Source organism: Gavialis gangeticus, unplaced genomic scaffold, assembly GCF_001723915.1.
Source record: "Gavialis gangeticus isolate Ggan-Ray unplaced genomic scaffold, GavGan_comp1, whole genome shotgun sequence".
Classification (NCBI taxonomy): Eukaryota; Metazoa; Chordata; order Crocodylia; family Gavialidae; genus Gavialis; species Gavialis gangeticus.
In genome coordinates, this window is record NW_017729024.1 from 14593445 (window position 1) to 14606321 (window position 12877).

A 12877-nucleotide genomic window follows, 5' to 3' on the forward strand; every position below is an offset into this window, starting at 1 on the left:
TAAAGTAAAAAGAAGTGTAAATATCAGTTGAGTAGTCGTTTGAAAGCTAGTTTTAACATTAGCAGAGCCCAGATCAAGTTTATTTAGCATACCACTGCATTGTAAAACAGTTGGAGTGAAGTTGCAGGTTGCGTGAGTATGCATGTTAACTAGTAGGAACCAAGGCTTATTCTTTGTGAAAAGGGAGCAGCAGATTGCTGTGCAAGGCCAATGTTAAAAAGGCAGCTGAATTTAACACCATCTGGAAGAAAAGATCCCTTCACGACTTTCTCACACCGTCAGACAAAACTAGTGTCTGTTGTTCTGAGCCCTTGTCTATGCAACCATACAATACTGAGTCATTATACTTTTGCTGAGAGAAAATTTGAGAACACAATATGGGTAACCAGTGAATGACCAAGTTTCATTGTGCCCGCTTAAGTCGATTGAAATCTACGTCTAGAGCCATGAATGGTAGTATTGTTTTCCTCACCGGGGCTGTACTAAATGTCAGCACAGTGTAAAGAAAAACTTGAAGTCTGCAAATAACTTACCAGATCTCAATTATAATATTTTCCCACACTAGAACTAATATCATTGCTAGGGTCTACAATGCACAAAATAAAAAAAGCAAAGAAAAATGAGTTCATTTACAAGTTGTTTTAGGCAGATAAACATTTTAATTTGCTGATGGAAACTTGAATTCTTCATGGAGAGATAGACAATCCTTTCCTGAGACGTTCAAGTTACAAAACTGCTCCTTATGCAATTAAGAAAATAAACTGTGTAAACAACCGTGTTATTCTGCAAGTATTGCAAGAGTCTAGCATGGGACTGATAAAACGTTAGTAGGTGTACTCTATATTACACGGGTCGCTTCTTCTGTGCTGTGTCTTGGGAAAGATTTCCCCTTGAATATTTAGAAGTAAGGCTGAAGTTGATAAACAAAATAGTGGAACATATATTTCTACAGATGATGCAGAAATCCATCAGCACTTCACAGTGTAGACTCAGGTACTATAAAAATGTTTCCAATTCTCTCACTTTTTATTACTTTTGCACTTGATAATAGGTTCTATTATAAGTGCTCCTCAGTTTAGTCTTCGATTTAGCATTCACATATTTCAATTGGCTGCATAACACAATGCAGACTAAGAAAAGGAAATAGTTCAGAAACATTACAAGGAGTTGGTTATATATGTTTTGTTAGAATGTCTGTGTTTAAAATCTAATTGACAGCAATTTAGTTACTGTTTCACAAAATGGTATGTGGTTCTTAACCGCAAAACAATGAATAGCTGCACTTTTGCTGAATAATACATCTATGCCAACCACACTACCTTGTGTATTTCTAAGCACTAACATCATCTGCAGCATTTGACATTCAGAATCCTATTGTGTAATCTTGAAAGAGGCCAGTTAGAATGCCTTGCAAAAAGTTAGTATTAGAAAGTTAAACTTACTTTTTTCCTGTAACAATTTCTAAATTAAGAAAATACTAGCAATTATAATCATCCAGTGATTGAGCTACAAAGAACATAGCGAGATAGGCATAACATTAAATTCCATTCATAACAGGTAGAAAAAGAATCAAAACTTTCTAAGAACTCTGCAGTCCATGATGCTTTTCGGCCTGTCTGGGTGACAACAACAACAACAAAAATACTATTGTACAAAAAAGGGCAAACAGGAAAATTGTTGTCCACTACAGAAATGGTGGAATGAATGGACATATTCATGAGGGTATCTATCCCACACTACAGTTATCATTTGCATACATTAAAATGAGATCAATTTATTGTGTCTGTTTTAATGAGATACTTCACAAAGTCTGTTTTAATTTTCCTAGGTAGCCAAACAGTATGTTTCCTTTTAGCATATTTGTTAGTTTACTGAGATTTCTTGTTTGGAGTGAAATATTTATTTCTCACCTCATCTGGATAATCCAAAATGGAAGAGGGAAAAACAGTCTTTATGGAGGACAGTCCATTCATATTTTTAAAATGTACACATAGGTTGAACACCTGAGGTGAGGTACATTTACTACTTTTCCATTCTTTTAATTTGGAAGAAAAATTGTTTTTAAATGATACTTTCCTACCTAAATAGAGATACATAGGAAGATAATCAGCACATGTTATGGGGCTAGTTTTGTGGGCCATTGCAATTTCAGTTGTAGTGCAGCAGCAACTATCTTGGGTTTCTTTGTCTTTGTCTTGAAGTCATCACCTATTTTCCTTAGCCCCTAAATTACTTCCATAAGTAGTATGCGGTATCTGATTTAAACCAAGGGTTGGGATTAACGGGAAAGACTATATTCTGATCCTACTGCACGTTTGCTATTACCTTCATTGGGAGCAGCACCGGGCCCCTAATTAGTAAAAGTCCAGCCGATACTTGGGGTCCACTCCTGCTGTCATTGAAATCAGTAGAGAATTTGTCCTTGAATTTAGCGAGAGAAAGATTAACGAGCCAGACCCTGCAATCCTTACTTTTCCAAGGCTTCCATGGTAGCAGGATTTGGCTCATTGAGGCCCCCAGTCCTAATCCCATTGAAATCAATGGGATATTTCTCCCCCTGATTTAAATGAGAATAGGTGCGGACTGTAAAAGTAATTATTGTTGAATTTAACAGATTTGGGACCCGATCCTATACCGTGTTTAACAATATTAACTAGAGAAAGGCATTATAAGGCCTGGTTTACCAGTCTAAGTACAAAGGACTTTTGTTCTCCCCCCCACCCCCGCCCATGTATTTTCTTTAGCAGATAAGCACGTGGAGTGGGGGAAGGGAAGGAAACATATTTAGGAGGCCACTGAAGGAAACAATACTTATATTAATTTGGTAAGTCATTCTAGGTTTCTGGGCTTCATTCCCCCCCCCCCCCAAAGCCTCGTTCTCCTACAGAGTTTGCAGAATGAACCGAGCCTTGTCGCTATTGTTGCTAACTGTCTGCACGCTAGCTCTGCACTGGCACAGGGCACCGTGAGCTTAGTGCACCTCGCCATGTAATATGCTGAAGATCATACAAAGTAGGAGGGTGGGGAGTCAGACGCAGCCAGCTGGGTGACAGTGGCTACTGACAGCAAAGGAGGGGGAAGAGGGCACTGCAAGGGTGTGAACACCAAGTTTGCTCTGAGAACTTAATGAAACATGAGCAAATTGCAAGCAGGGCTGTTTTGTTCCAAAGCCCCTGGCCTGTTTGTCGACACTAAACGGACGTGCTCTGCCAGTCCGAGGTGCAGGGGGTGTGTGCATGACTCCCAGGGCAGGTTGCTCTCAGCCTCCTGGACACGGAGGCTGCTGCTGCTGCTGCTGCGAGGGCTGGGTAGCAGCAGCCGCGGCTCGGCTGCTGGGCAGTACCATGCTGCTGCGTGACAGGCACCAGCCTCAGCCCCTCCTGAGGAGCGATCCCCTGCCTCCCTGGCGGGAGCGCTGATTGGTGTTTCCCGGGAGACGGGATGGCTGATCTCCTGGGCTCAGGCTCCTTCTCTCCTCCCTCCAGCGCGGGCTGTGCCCCTGCAAGGGCAGCGCGGTGGCTTTCCTGTCCTCTGCCTTGTCAGGTTAGTCAAGTCCAAGTTCGCCGCGCAGCTCCCCAGGCTTGCTGAGCTTCTTCCCACCAGGGTCACAGTTTATCACTTAGGTTCCTCCCTTTGCAGGGCAACATGGCTTGCATTATTAATGAGAATTATTAATTGTTAGTGATTGTTATTAATGATTACTTCCTTTACACGGAGGCATTAACTTGTGCCTGCCAGTCAGCTGTGAAAGCCTTAGAAAAGCCGGAGTCCCCACCCACCAGATATCATATTGCGAAATAATTGAGTTATTATTACTACTGATTTGTCATCATGTCAATGTTTTCCTTTGCATGTGGAAATCTCCTCCTGTGGATGAAGAGTAAAACACAAAGCATTTCCCGTCTGGCTGCTCCTTATCCAATACCGAAAGTCTCTAGCCCCTTTCCTTTGGGGGGACTAGAGAAGTGGTGACTTGCTCCATCACGTCTGGTGTCTTTCGGCATCCGAGCGCAAATCCAGGAGTAGATGAGGACCCGTTTGCAAAGAGAAATGGAGAGCCTTTAAGGGCTCTGATGCAGTTATGTGAAATTTGGTTGAGGTATCTGGTGTGCCTGTGCTCTGAAACCGGAGCCTTAAAGTGGGGGTCAGGGACGCCTCTTTTCCCCACAGTCTCTCTCTCTCTTTCCTTTTACCTCCTTAGTTCATCTCTCCCCATCTTCGGATTTGGTGGGAAGACTGAACTCCCTGCCTGGTATATCTAACTTGTCCAGAGATTGCTAAAAAAAGATCTGGGTCTTAAGTACTTACTAAAGCCAGTTAATAACATCATGCATGGACATTTAAACTTGTTGTAAGTTCCAGAGAGGATTAGAGAGAAATCACGCTGTGCGCAGCTAATGATACCATCTTAACTCTTTAACTGGGAGCTAAATCCACCTCAGTATGGCGCACAGGCTTGCCTTCCTCCTTGCCTACATATGGGCCGAGGAGGATGAGGAAGAAGAGCAAAGAAAGCACGTTGACACCTGTTTAGGGAGGGAGCCTTGCTCTCAGTGCCAGATACTGAATATCCGTCTTTAATTTGCCAGGGCAAATGCTGTATTACAATTCAGGTGGCTGCTGTGTTTCTTGAGAGTACCTTGACGACTGATGTTGACTCCCTAGCACCCAGGCGATGTTAAGTTTCTAGTTTCGTAGGTGAATACAGCAGCAGATGGGATCTCGCTTAGAAATCTTTGGGGTTTTGTTTTTTTCCGTGGGCTAATGCAATAGGTTGATGATGGCCGCTAATTTCCGCCTGCTAGATTGTTTCGGTTTAATTAACTGTGCATCAAGGTTTCATACAATGGAAATGCTTCTCTTCTTCGCTGCATCGTTAACAATAACCATTTCTGCCACTGTGTCTGCAACATAGGCCCATTTTTTAAGAGCGTTGCGAGCTTCAATTCCTTTCATACAACAGGAACCATTCTTAGTCTCTTCCAGATATGATAAGTAGTATTTTTAAAACGACGTCTTGGTATCTACTTGTTTGTGAAGTCAACTATATTTATATTGATTACTGCTAATCTCTGAAATGTTGAGGCAAGAGAGCTGCCTCTGAGTGTAACACCTAACTTGGAGTTATCTGTGAAATAATTTATAGGGAGTTGCGTTGTAAAGTGATGTACAAACAGGCACAGGCGCACACATCAATAACAGAACACAACTACTCTGAGATTAGACAAAGATACCAGCAACATGCACCGCCAGTTTTTACAAAAATGCGCACGTCCCATGCAGGCATAGTTTACACCACACAGGTACATATACACAAAATCTGCAGTTGCCACTAGATTGCCAGTGTGGGGCTAGATTAATTTGTGTGTGCATGGGAATGTATTTTTCCAAGCTTTGTGTTCTTAAATGAAATCTGAGGCACGTGCTACTGGAAAGTAAGTAAATATGGCAAACAGAGTTTTCCTTACTCGATCTTTAAAACAGATTGTTTTGCACACACATTTGAAGATGTGGCATGGAACAATGCATGCTCTCTATTATTGTTCATTATTTTGGAAATGCATATGGTAACGTTGAGCACTCAAGCAAAGGGAGCAGGATACACCAGACTAAAGGACCTGACAAAACACAGTAAACCACCTGGCTTCTTTAGACACCATCTTAGAAAAAATAGGCAATATGGCAAAAACAGCTACACAAATAAGAGAAATTAGGAAAGGATCAGCAAGTTTCCCTCTCTAGACCCTAAGAACGAGCCAGAGTTCCTTCCTAATGCATCCACTGGAGAAAAGAAAATATGCCATGTTTTGGGTCAAATCCTGGTTGTTAATGTCAATGGGAGTTTTGTCACTTGACTTTAAGTGGACTAGAATTTGACCTTTTTTAAGAAGAAGGAATAAATATCCTTTTTACTTTTTAAAGAAACCCTGCCTGTGCAAGTGAAAAGTGCCATTTAATTAAATAAAACAAATCAGGCTTTTTATTAAAAAAAGAAAAACAACTCATATGATACATTTATCGTTACTAATGTAAGTTTACTGAAAGGAACATTAAAATAAAATATACTTCACTCTAATTATAATGTATAATATCTTTTGGAAACAAGAATTCAGGGTGTTATAAAAAATATCATTATCATGAGAGTAACAGTAATGGTTTAACATAACTGGAATCTAAGACACAAGCACCTTCTATGAGAGGATTTTAGCCAGTTAGACCTACAAGGGAAAACGTTCATAGCAAGGGTAGAATGTACACGTGTAATTTTTCCTGTACAGGTATAGTTCTGGAAAAATGGTGATGTGTCAGAAAATTGGCTGAAAATAACTATTGTCCTTAGCCATCTTCTGTTAAAGAAGGTAGTTTATATTGGGTCACCTAAAATTTCCCCATGGAAATTTTGACTAGGTGGTTGCCTAGGAAGAATATTATCTTCTAGTGTTAGGACTGAGATGGATTTAGTACTGATTCTTGGAAGATATTACTACATTAAATATGTGTTTCAAACCAAAGCTTTTAAAATCTTCTGTATGACTACATAAGCAATTGATGTAAGCAGACATTGTATAGGTTGCTGTTTTGCTGAGCACTAAGAATTTTATGAGGTACCAAGCTTTTACCAGTAACCATAAATGTATTGTTAGAAAATATGAATATTAATTATATAATCTTTATCTAAATGCACATAATGCATGAGTTACAATAACATGTTCATTTTTCATATTACATCTTAGTACAAGGGTATTAAATAGAGTATCTTTTTATTTTGGAAACATATACATGAACTAAACCACCAGGTGTTGAGTGGTATAAAATATTGGTTTCACATTGAAAACCATGATCAGTACTTCACATTGGATTAAGTGAAATAAGTTTATAAATCTCTAATAACTTGGGCAGCACCTTACAATCATTGCATAGATGTCTGGCACATTTGTCTCAAATGAACTTGAGCAGCTAAGGGAAGATCCCTTTATGACCAAGTTAATAGAGTGAGTTGGGTCTATTGCTATCCTGTGTACAATGAGAAGACAGATAACTTTAATTTTTCTCTCTTGTTTTGTCCATTAACTTCTATGACCAATATGATAATTTAAAACAAATAGACAAAATCAAGTGAATATTTAGAGGTCATTAATAAAATCAGTGTTTTTGCTGATTGTTGGAGAACTGGGACTTAGGGGTTTTACAGTAAGTTATATTTGACTTCAGTTCCATTCTAGTGGAAATAATATTTTATTTGATATAGGGTTTTCTAATCCTATTTTGTATTTAAAAGTTACATTCTGCATAAAATATAAGTAAAAAGGAGAAACAATATTTATGCTTTTATCACTTGAAAATGATTCATCAGATATAGCAACATTAGATATTATAACATCTTGCACATCACTACATTATTAAGTTAATCTAATGCTCAGAGTCATTACTACATTCATGGGTGTCTTTCTGATATCTCTACAGTCCACTGGATTTTGAAGTGTGATTATGTAAATTTTTCACTGATAAATAAATTACTATAATTGTAGTTGAAATACCACTCAAATTCTTAAGACCATTGCATCTAAATAATATATTATGCATTACTTAATTATTTATCAAGACTAATTCAAAATAACTGTAGGGCAAAGCATACATTTATTTTTAAATAGTCCTTTTTTGCACCAGGTACAAAAATGTTCTAGATGGCAAAAAGAAAAAACGAAGAAAGGAAGGAAGGAGGGAAGGAAGGAAGAAAGGGAGGAAGGAAGGGAACTTTCTCTCATTGAATGCAAGTCTCCTGTTTGGCCTAATAATATTGTCACAGTGATGCCATTCTTAGTGTATCCATAATACCAGTCTGGTAATTCAAATGTATATGGATAAAGAGATGTGATTTCTATTACCATGAGTATAAGAAGGCCACAATTAATTCTGAGTACAAGAACAGACTGAATTATAACAAACACTATCTGTTTTAATTGACACACAGATATAGAGGGGAACAGATATAGAAAGAAACTGACTATAGATTTAGCTATAGGGACTCAACATACACAAAACACTGCATAATTAAAATATTGCTATGAATATTTTCAGACTGATTTTCAGTAATGAATATGAATAAATTCATTAAACAACTAGTGACTTTTAGTACTATCCTGCTTTCAGAATGTCCATTTAAATACACTTTTCAAGTAATTTTATTTATAATTGTGTATAAATTATAATTCTAAATATTATTTTAGTCATATTATAGGAGGTGATCATAGGTGATATAATCATATGTATAATATGTTTCTAGTTTATACACAATAGATTTCTTTTTCTTTTCACACCACACCTTTATCTAGCTGCTAATGAAATACAGGAGATTGATTGCAGAAAACCTGCAAGGGCATATTTACTGTACCATATATAGTAAGCCCCATTTGGTGCATTAGCATTTAGCCATTTTATGCAAATTTAGTGAGAAAATGACTCCTGTATATGATTTAATATGCATCAGCAATAACTCGTAACATCCTTATAAGAAGAAAGAAATTAAAAATTCATTAGAAAACTAGACTAGTGCCGCTACATGGTTAAAACATTATTAAAGCATATTTCAGTGTTTTGCTTACACTAGTGTTCTCATCATGGTGCCACCATTTCATGACAAAGACCGTAGAGGAGAAAACATTCAACTTAAAATGTCTGCTGGCACACATCGCTGGATTTGTGTGTCACTAAACAATGAACGAGCATAGCCTTGAATACCAACTATTTAATTAGCACTTTTGCCAGCCATGCATAGAAAATAGCTCATTTACATGCGTCATGCTTAGCGATTATTCCCATAAAAGCTACCATTTTTTTGTTTAATATATGTAGTATTCTAGTATACCATCATAAGAAAATCAAAACATATGTTATTATTTTAGAAACCCTGAAATTCAGAAATTTAATTAAAATGTGTAAAGTCTTGATATTTCTCTTGGAGGTATATTTTAATTATTTAATTTAACCTTAAGTGTGCCATAAAAGGCTGGGTACAACTAATAATTAAGAACTTCAAAGGGCAACGGAAACCCTCTAACGGTCCCCAGTTTAATTAAAGGCTATTATTACAAACCTCTTGAACATACAGTTACATTTAATGACAAGTGGTGACTTGTAAATGCTGCATTTGAAAGATATGAGTGTCTTATTCTAAACACTATTGATAAATGATGCTGCAACATGTAAATTTACCCCTTGAATTATATTTTGAATAAAATAGGACCCAATTCAGAAATTAAGCGTTTCTGTTGATTTGAAAGCATACCGATTCAAGGCATTTTGCATGGAATCATTCATTAGTTTTGTTCATATATACAGATAGATATCAGAAAGAAAAAATATGTCACTGAGAAAAAAATGCCAGCTAATGTAAAGGAAAGCCAGTGATCTGAACACATTTTGCTTATAACATACAAGGTACACTACACATGTAATATAGACTAGACTATTATAATTCTTAGAGAGGTTTAATTTACTATATTCAAGATCTAACAAAACTACATTAATATGGTAAACAAGTATTTTTGTAAAGAACAACTGTGTGTAGGAACATTGGCCAAAAAAATCAAATCAAAGGACATTATAAAAGCTATTATTCATATATAGGGCCCAATCCTGTAGGCTTCAATTTTTCAAATAGTGCTTACTTACGTAAGTTGTCCCATTAACTTAAATGGGATGGGTGTAAATAAGTACTGAAACAAGTAAAGGTTGTGGACCAGGCCAATAGTATATTGAATTAAAATGGTTCATTAATGCATACAAGATTATGTATTCTGAGTTTTAAAATAGGTAAGAGCCATTTTGCTCTGTTTTGTACATGTTTACATCTATGTGATTTACTATCATAAGTAAAAACAAATTCTGTACTTAAATAGTCACTAATTACCTGGAGCAGTGCAAATATTTAAAATCTTAGGTGTGTATTTCACCTTCAAATTGAATGAAGCAATATGTTATTTTTAATACTGCAATAGTCTATAAGTGAGCAGTATGTGTTTTTAAAAATACCTGTACAATCAAATATATATTTATATACAAATTCCCACTTAACTAATACTAAGTTAATATATAGCCTACTTTTGAATACTGTATATGTTATCATCTTTCTTGATCTCTATGAAGGACAAAAGAGAGAATTTTTGAAGTGTGATGTGATGAATTATTTAATTCATTGAAAGCTTTATAGCATGTAAGCATACACAGTAAGGTCCTTTAGCAATCCAGATAAATACATCATAATAGAGTAACATTCAGTGGTTTTTAGGATATCTGGTTATCAAGTTCTTATGAGTATTGAATTTATAAATATTCACCCTCTTTGTACTAGTATAGTTTCTGTATTTCCTTTTTTACTAATAATCTGGAAGAGGCCACATGAAACAGCACAAGTTACTAAATTTGGAGATGCTCTAAACATCAATGATGAGAGAGAGGTACTAAAACTAACCAAGACAGGTTAGAAATATGGTCAAGAAATAACAATACGAGATTAAAGTTGGAAAAATACAAGGTAATACATACCTGGTGGAAAAGTAATCTGAAACAGAAATTCATTGGGAAGGTGGCAGTGTGAAAGCAATAACAAAGGCAGAAACCAAGGGGTGAGAGGGGTTAGCAAATTGGATATAATGTTAAAATGTGTATGTCCAAAAAGCAAACAAACAAACAAACATGGCACCAGCATTACATTTTCATGCAGCACATGTAAAAGTGTCATATTGGGAACTGATATTCTTCATATGGAAATACTGAGGCTGAACCTAGAATACTGCATATAGTTTAGGACAACTCAATACCTGATGTATCCATCAAATTGATGGAACTGAGAAAATAAAATACAATAAAACATAAAATAGAGGGCATGGAAGGACTGGTACTATGAGAAGAACTAAGTTAGCTATCTGCAGTGGGGAGGGAAACATGCCAAATCCCCACAACCTGGAATAGTGCTTAGTGTGCTCTCATGTACAGAATATTCTCTGACTTGCCTGAAACTTGGTAAATGCATTTGGAATCCGAATTTTGTCTGAAGTTACTGGTGTAACTCTTAGTACCACACAGGACAATTTAGGCAGAGTATCTGGCCAAATTTCCGAATAAGATTGCATTTACCTATGGAATAGTCTCTGAAAGGAAATACTGGAAGCTCCATTGCTGCATCCTTTAAAATTAGAGTGCTTACACAATATAAGATACAGTTCTAGATAAGAGGACTGACTAGATCACATTTTATATCTTTTTCATTTCTATTTTTATGATTCTATGGTAAGTGGAGTCCAGGTGATTCTTTTGCTTAGAATTAAATTCTCAACTAAAATCTTACTTTTTAAAGATACTTTTTAATAGTTCATTTGTATACTGGTTTTGAGGAACACCAATGACACCTTTTGTGAAAGTATTTAATGCCCAGATACCATCATGGGAGTAATGCAATTACAAATATTGGCCTGAAAAATAAATTTGAAAATCAGAAATGAAAATGATTGGTTTAAGATGCACAGCCTTATGCTGAAGATCCCAAAGGTATAATTATATTAGATATAGGCACATTATTCCCATTTATTTGACATAGATGGATTTGTAGTCTGCCATTTTCACCATTCCCTACAAAACTGTACCTACGAATTTTTCTTTTATATGGACAGGTAAATTACAAATATAATGTAAAAAGATATATTTATAAATAAAAAGGAATTTAAATATGCATTTTTCTAGTCATATGTCTAGAGAATTTCTATTGCCCATTTGGGGTCTGCTTATGCTCTCAGTGATGTCAGTCAGTGGCAAAGGCTTACATTGGTGTAAGATGAAGACCTATACAACTTCTTCTTTAGATGTATTCATTTAGAAAAGTGAAAGGAATTAATCTGAGAACCATTTATAAAGTCTTGTCTATAGGCAGACACTCATGAGGTACCAAGTCAAGATAGTTATAGAAACACCAGTCGTAGATCCAGAGTTAAGATTAGTTTTGCACCTGAACCTGGGGCTCAGTAAATCTGGTATGTATGAAGAACACAGACTATCCTGCTCAGTACTGGAACTCACATTCTTTGTGTACTGAATTAATTTTCTGGGATTTATGAGTAAGAAGTAAATTAGATTATTAATTTAAATGACCATATTTACTCAAATCTAAGGCAACCCTGAATATAAGACAACCCTCCTCCACATAAGGATAGTCTATATATAGAAAATGTATAAATTTGTTCTAGTTTTCCAGGTATACAATCTAATTATTGGAGGTTTGTCTTGAATTTGTCCACATCCCTTTGACAGCAGAGAAAAGAAATATGGGGTGTCAGGTAGCCCCCTTCCCTACCTGCAGTCCCTTCCTCTCCTTCCTTACTGTCAAACCTTTTTCTCCCTAAGCACATGGAAGTGAGGGACAAATTTGAAAAGACTGACCTTGAAATAAACATAATTTACCATATAGGTGAATTACTACAGGTACCCATAGACTTAGTTCATTCAGAATTGATGCATTTTACTTTTTTTTGAAGCTGCTGCAAGTTTTAGCAAAGATACTCCATAAATGCACTTTTAAGAAGCACTTTTGTACCTATTTATATATTTGTATCAAACTGGGCACATCTACACATGCAATTAATGCAATGCAATAACCTCTGGTGCATATTGCATAGGAGTTTATTGCTCCCAGGCACAGCATTTACACATGTACTTGGGACCACAGCATATTGAGCTGGGTTGGAGCAGTCTTAGCTGGCTGGAGACCCAGGGGGTAAGACTGCATGCCTGGAGCTGCTCTGTCCCAGCTCAATGTTCTGCAGAGGGGATGGCTGGGCACGAGGGTGCTCCAGTACAGGGCTATGCACCAGGCAGCCCCCACACT